This window comes from Triticum aestivum, chromosome 7A (assembly GCF_018294505.1).
Source record: "Triticum aestivum cultivar Chinese Spring chromosome 7A, IWGSC CS RefSeq v2.1, whole genome shotgun sequence".
In the NCBI taxonomy this organism is placed as follows: domain Eukaryota; kingdom Viridiplantae; phylum Streptophyta; class Magnoliopsida; order Poales; family Poaceae; genus Triticum; species Triticum aestivum.
Genome location: NC_057812.1, coordinates 48,867,394 through 48,874,445, shown reverse-complemented (window position 1 = coordinate 48,874,445; position 7,052 = coordinate 48,867,394). Strand labels below are relative to the sequence as shown.

The window sequence follows — 7,052 nt, the reverse complement described above, 5'->3', positions numbered from 1 at the left end:
CCACTTCGTAGCCCATCGGTCTTCATTCATTGAAGCCAGGGCATTGACTGACTTTCAGCGATCGCTATAAGAAAGACATAAAAAAGTTCTCCTAAACATGTTCCTTTCCGTTACTACTACTTGGAATTGGAAGTCTAGGAGCAGGACTAACCTTTTTCTTTCGTTTAAATAAAGTCGATATGTAGCTTTCTCTATCTCAAGAAATTATTCCACCTCCATTCATTGGAGAACAAAGCGTTATCTGATTAGATCCTTGCTTCAAACTCAACTGAATCAAGTTTCAAAAATAGATGTGGAAGAGGCAAAGGGAAGAGCAGGGTTGCCGAATTGTTTCTCAGAGCCGGACGAAACATCTATCTCTATTTACAATACCCTTACCCCCAAGAAAACTTTGTCGAAAAAGGTTGTCATCGTAATAGGGATTGCACCTCAACATGGCAGCCCTCAATTCTGCCAATTGTGTGTGACTTGTACTCTTCTAGGCTTCCTCTTCGCCTCAAGTGATTAAACTCATCAACTACACCAACCACATTTCTTACCTCAAACCTCTCTACAATCTCTTGAATTCACTCTTGCCAAGATACTTGTCCCCTATTCACTAAGAAACTGTTGTACCAGCTTTCAGCTCTCCCCCTAAGGTGCATAGCCGAAAGTTCTACCTTGTACCAATCCGTAACTTGGTACACCGAAAAGTAATTCACACTTTTGTATCCAAGACCTGGCCCCTTCAAATATTCGAAAAGAAACTCTAGGAGGTTGATGTATCTGCTGCCCATATTGATATTGATTTTGCGGCCTTTGTTCTTGCAGGTATTGGTACGGGTCATGCTATTGAGTTGGAAGCGGTTGCTTAAGGTAAGTATATATTGGCACTTCTGGTTTCATGGAATTTCCAGCATAGGGCAAAAGTATTGGTTGGGAAAATGGGATATTTGGTATTGAATTGGGTCTTGGTTGTGGTGGTGGAGGTGCAGGATTAGGTCTAATATTATCATGTTTTGAGCTGTGAGGAAGGCCATAGGTGGCTGGAAACAAGTGTTCGTGCCAAGGTTTTGAGGGGGATAGAGAGGGTTATTTTTGTGATTGGGTCTTTTAGTTGCTTTGCTACTAGAGGTCTAGGTGGTCAGGGGTTTAAAGGTCTAGAATAGGTGTGAGTGGTGGTCGTATTCAGTACCAATGGTACGGTAATTGGAGGTTCAGGCGGTTCAGGCCTAGGATAAGAGCTAGAGGCTTGTTGAGGGGTAGCCATGGTTTCAGCTTCACTGGCAACAGCTGGTAGGGACATTTGTTGTGGTGTTCTAGGAAAATGAACCATATTGCCCCTAGTTGTGTTAATCGAGCTATGCTCTTCTTCAACGCTCCGCGCCTTGAAAAAAGTAGTTTTGTTGCTTGCGCTTTAATTTAGGAGTTTCAACTTAACTAGCATATGTGCATTTGGGTTGTTGGCATATGTCGGCTACATACTGGATGCTTTTCCATCATTGTTCGACTTGCACAGAAACAATGGGTCCCTTCTGGTTTCTTTTTCTCCCTCCAAGTTTGTTCTTCACTGTAATGTGTGTCAACTCAACAAGAGTGAGCACACCCTTCCTGCTGGTCTTCTTCAACCTTTGTCTGTTCCATTACAACCTGGGTCTTCTATTTCAATGGATTTTCTTGAGGCACTCCCCAAGTTTTATGGTTATAGCTCAATACTTGTGGTCGTGGACCCTTTCACTGGCTCATTTCATTCCTCTATCTCACCCTTTTAGCTGTATACCCTATCTTGTATCCAGTAGTAAGTCTACTCTTCTTACCCCCTCTCCTCTACCTTTTGTGTCCCATCTATTAGCTTTTTGACCATCTTTGAGTCATAGCGAGACGCCTCTATCTCTTTTCACAAGTACAGCCGTAAGTACAGTTGCGAGCGTCAATGATCAGCAGTACTGAGCTACGGAAAGTCTATCGAATTATAGCTACGGAAAGTCTATTGGAAGGACCTAATCAAAGGCTACTACAGCTATAACTGACCCGCCTATGGAATCTATTGGCTCGGCTGAACCGACATGAAATGAAAGAGAGGAAGGCAGAAGCTATTGGCAAATAGAGGGGGGATGTTCTCCGTGTCTTTTAGCCCTCACTAGATGACAACTTGCTTACTTTTCACTTCTTCTTAAGCTTGGCAGACTAGTTCCTGACTGACTTGATAGTGCGATGAGCTTACTTGCTCTAGTTCTATCCTCAGGATTTACTTACCTGAGTACCTAGCGCCGAGGATCGATGTAATTTACTTTCAAAAAGATGCTGTTGATGCTAACACGCATATAAATAGATGTTCCCCACTGCTTGCTCCTCTTACCCGAATGGGGTTATATGCCTTAGTGAAACTCAGGGTAAAGTGGCAGAGGTATGACCTCGGGAAGAAAGAAAGATCGGGCGGGGAAAGGGGGGTTCGAACCCGCGACTTCTGGCGTGACAGACCAGCACTCTAACCAACTGAGCTATTTCCCCCTTTCGTAACTACTGTCGATTCAACAGTCACCTACCGGTTACCTTTGTAACTATACCAAAGTAGCTGTACAACAGAATGCCCTTCGCCTTTAGTACTTTTCTTATATATTATGTTATATACTAAATGTTTCAAAGCAATAGAACTTATTGAAAAAAAACAAGCCCATCTTTCTCAAAAAGGAAGAGAGGGTGCGCCCCCCCAGAGAGAACCCCATTCTTTCAAGAAAGTTCTAATTAATTATGTAGAAAAAGAAATAAGGAAAATAGGAGTAAGCGAGTAGGGTCAACAAGATTCTAAACGAATACCACAAGTGACGGAACCGACGATGATGAAGAGATAAGGGGCGAAGGAGATTTTTTCTATTATTCCAATTCTTATTTATTGATTATCTAATTTATTTAGATCCATATTCATTTTCATTTGCAAATACAAACTCTCTTTCATTTTCTTTTTACTTTTGCGCTAAGGATAAGGGAACTGAGAAAAAAAGAGCTGCCTTGGCTGGTACATCAAGCATATGACATATTGCTTGTTCGGTGTGGTACACATATCTGTCAATGTCAATCAAGTAAGAAAATGCATTCCCACTATCTGAGGAAAAGGTGAAGAATTGCAATTTATTGAGCTTGTAAGGCCCGTTGAAGTCCCCGAGAAAGGGTATAAATAGGGCTATAAGTAGGCCGTTTGCTATTGCAATAAGGGCTACTCGCCTTTCCTTTTGACGGCTTGGCTTCCTATCGCTCCTATGTAGTGGTCGGCCTTAAAAGAGTCTTCCTACCATACCATCATGCATGCCTATGTTATAGTGCGTTAAGCTTCGCCAGAAGCAAGCAAGATGATGAAGCGAAGCTTCATAGACAAGGCTCGTTCCGTGCTTGACTTACGAGCTCGTGTAGTAAGGCCTCACCCTACTTCAATAAGGGCTTATGCACTCCACTCGTAAACGAGCGTTAGAGCTTTTTGAGAGAGCGAGCAAAGCCTTCCTGGAGCTTCCCCCTTCCCTCACCCGAGAATTGCATTTCCGCTTCAGCTTCCCCGGTTTAGTTGGTTTGGAGGATTAATTGATTGGATACCCAATCCGCATAATCTTTCAAAGTCACTGCTTCTACGACGATAGGCGTAAAGGCATGATTAGTTCCACGAACCTCACTGCACTGACCATAGTAAACTCCTTCTCGTTGTACCGAGATGGAGGTAAGATTTGAACGACCAGGTACAGCATCACATTTGACACCTGAGGAAGGTACAACCCAACTATGAGGTACATCAGCGGGTGTTACAATCATACGTAGATGAGTTTTGGCTGGTACAACCACTCTATTGTCAACTTCTAATAAACGTGATTGACCCAATTCTGGATCATCTTCTGGAATCGTATAACTGTCAAAAGTGAGTGACTATTCATCGGAACTGTTATAGTCCGAATACTCATAAGTTTGGGTCGACGCCCGCCTCCCCCCAAACTTGACTTGCTAGTTTCCCCGCAAAAAGCTCTCCACGCCTACTCTTATTTATAAAGAGCACTATTCTTCTTTAGTTATGTAGTTCTCCCCCCTCTATGAGACCGTAAGACCCCGGTGGAATCGAAGGCCCGCTTACTAATAGGCAAGAGGGGACCCTTTCTCGCCCAGCCCTACCTACATCAGTGAAGCTGGAACCGAGGAAGACAATGTTCAACACACATGAGACAAAATGAAGGTATGGGACGGCCAGTTATCAACGGAAAGGGATGCTAGTCGGCTTTGGCGAAGTTGTAGGCCCCAATAGATCAGATCTCAAGAGTGATTCCTCACCTATCCTGCCAGGGGCCAAGCCGAAGGCTCGAGTATAGATTCCCTATGCTCATGTGAACGGTCGGCCCGTAGATCTAAAAGGATCCATAAAAAAGACCGGAAAGTATGTTTGTCCACGAAAAAAAACTCGTTCATGAGACCTCGAATTCCCACGTTCCAGCCTGCATTATGCCAGTAGGTCCCACCCCCAATTTCTTGAGTCCCCCTTATCTAAAAAAAGGACGGAATCTATCTAGATCATAGGATCACTGTATTCAGAGGTCAATTCTCTTTCTTTGACCTCCCAACGTTCACGACATCCCTTGCTTCTCGCAAGAACGGCTCCTCGGTGGAGCAGTAGAAGCACTGGTCCCCTTCGGTCAAGTGCTTGTGCGCGCTCTTACCTACCGTAGGACCTTTGTCCCCGAAGCGAAGAAGGAGGAGCAGGAACAACAGGTTGTCCTCTCTTGGCCCAGTAGTTCCGCAACTACTACCGTGGTTGTTGCCAACGGGGATCCCCCATTCCGAAAGGTAACGAGACCTGCCCTTAGGTCCAAAGTTGTATGCCACTATTGTGGTGCCGATAGATTCACTACTGAAGCCCCGTTATCGGACATTGCAGGCTTAGCATCTATTTTTCGTATATCGCTCCACCACACCGAGAAGAGGTATGTGTACCTCCAGCAATAACAAGAATGGAACCATAGGCTCCTATGCTGGGAGCATTTCGGGGTATAGGTCTAACCACCTCAACTCCCCGTTTCTGGCATGCTATAGTTCTTTTAGTCTCTCGACGACGGGAATGGGAGATGACCGGTAAGCCAGATGCTTCGTGAACCACCGGTACATTTTGTTGCACTTAAATCACCCTCGTTAAGAGGCGCACTCCGATACCATTGATGTCCAATAGCTTTGATAGTAATGGCTGGATCTACTAATACCCCGTCCATTGAGTATAACAGAGCAAACGATGGTATAGCAATGAACAAAAGAATGACACTTGGAAAAATGGTCCGAATAATTTCGATATTAGTTCCATGAACAATCCTTTGTGGGATTGGATTAGTTTGCTCGTTGAAATGCCATAAAGTGGGAACCAACATCCGTGATACGAAAACCAAAATAAGAATAAGGAAGAAAAAGATATCGTGATGTAAGTCAATGATTCCTTGCATCATAGCTGTTTCTGCATCTTGAGATCCTAATTGCCATGGTTCCGCAGCATCACAAAGAGCGATTGTGAGGAATCGACATGATAATGAACGAAGAATCATTGGAATTTCCCATCTTTTTCAGCTCTGCTCCCGAAAAGAGAAAGGAAAGGAGACTGATCTTGACGTCGGCGTTGGTTTTTCCAATGAAAGCCTTATTTAGCATGTAACGTGAACATGAGCGGACACCCACACAATCTCGATTGGAAGGAAAAGTACCATACCATTGTCGTTTTTAGGGCGAAAAAGAATGGGTCATCTTTGTCAATTGATAACTGAGTGAGAGAAGACAATCACGTTCTTAAAGCGGTCGGTTCGCCGGATTCACAACCTTCCCCTATTGGCCGGCTGCCCGTGAAAGACATAGGCTCCTATCGCATTTATCGATCGAGAATGGTCTCATCACAGAAACACTTTCTATATGTTATTTCGAGATTCGAAGAAGCAAGCAAGTTTATAGGGCATATAGTTGTTTTTTTGTAGGGAGAGCCAAGATCTTATCTTATTTGCAGGTCGTATAAATGAAATGATTGGAAAAATCATATAGAATTTGGAGGTGCGTAGTGTCTTACGGGGCTGGCTCACAATACAACAATTATCGCTACTAATTCCAGATAGAATGTTGATACCGGTGGAAAAGCACTTCTTTCTATGTATAGGGCAGTGAAGTAAAAAAAGTGTCCTTTCTCGATACATAACATTGTATAAGTCAACCCAAGTCGCTTCTTCATCTCCGGGAATCCGGTAATGTACTTTTGGAACACCAATGGGCATATTAGATTAATATTATTATATTATAGTAAGAAAACTACACTTTAATATATAAACATAAGAATGGAAGAGAAAGAAAGAACCTGAGAAGAGCTTAGTTGGAACTCTTTAGCAGGATCATAGGGGCTATGCTCCCCTCTCTCTGTCTCAGTCCCAGCCAACGGCATAGCAACACCTACTCTTCCTTCTGATGCAGCCTTCCTGGATCCATAATTTGGCTTCCTTGTTTATTGATTGCTTGCAATCGCCATAACACCATTGAGTGAGCGTCATAGAATCCTCAAGGCGTGAAGTAGAAGTTCTTCAAACCTTGATTGTGTGTGTTCTTGCCCACTCCAATAGAGCATTTGGACCTGTGAGCTTTGACTACGAAAGCTACCTATGTCAATCAGTATAGCCACTAGAGGGATTGGAACAGGTATATTCCTTCTCAAACAGTACTTTAAGACAAATACGGTTCACAAGGTGGATTTTCTATCTATTAGTTGACTACGGAGCTTCCTCATCCCGACCTATCTATATGTGAAAAGCTCTCTGCCAGAATCTTCGTAGTAGTAAGTCGTGGGTTACAAGCTGTCCCTTCCTCAAACCACTCCGCAATAGATATAGGGTTTACCAACCTCAGGCATGGACATAGACACCAGATCATTTTGATAGAAATGAGGTAGACTGGAAGCTGAAGCCAATAGACCAATGGAACTAATCAATCACTTGCTTTCCCGAACTGGACAGCACGATTTTATCAGCACTGGACTTGAATCGCGTTGATGACTCTAATCTTTAGAGACAGAAGCAAATGGGAGAAGG

General features: G+C 43.5%; 1 long non-coding RNA gene, 1 other non-coding gene and 1 pseudogene across 2 annotated transcripts in view; 1 reads left to right on the top strand and 2 right to left on the bottom strand.

Annotated features, from left to right (window-relative positions):
- Positions 1-2,416: 2,416 nt before the first annotated feature.
- Positions 2,417-2,490, bottom strand: TRNAD-GUC (transfer RNA aspartic acid (anticodon GUC)). The gene has a single exon. It is a non-coding gene; the product is annotated as a tRNA-Asp (tRNA).
- Positions 2,491-2,841: 351 nt separating this feature from the next.
- Positions 2,842-7,052, top strand: part of LOC123152092 (uncharacterized) — a 16,148-nt gene continuing 11,937 nt past the window's right edge. The window contains exon 1 of the long non-coding RNA XR_006476025.1: positions 2,842-3,296. This is a non-coding gene — a long non-coding RNA (uncharacterized lncRNA). The remainder of the gene's footprint in view (positions 3,297-7,052) is intronic.
- LOC123152091 (cytochrome c oxidase subunit 2-like) lies at positions 3,482-5,646 on the bottom strand (annotated as a pseudogene).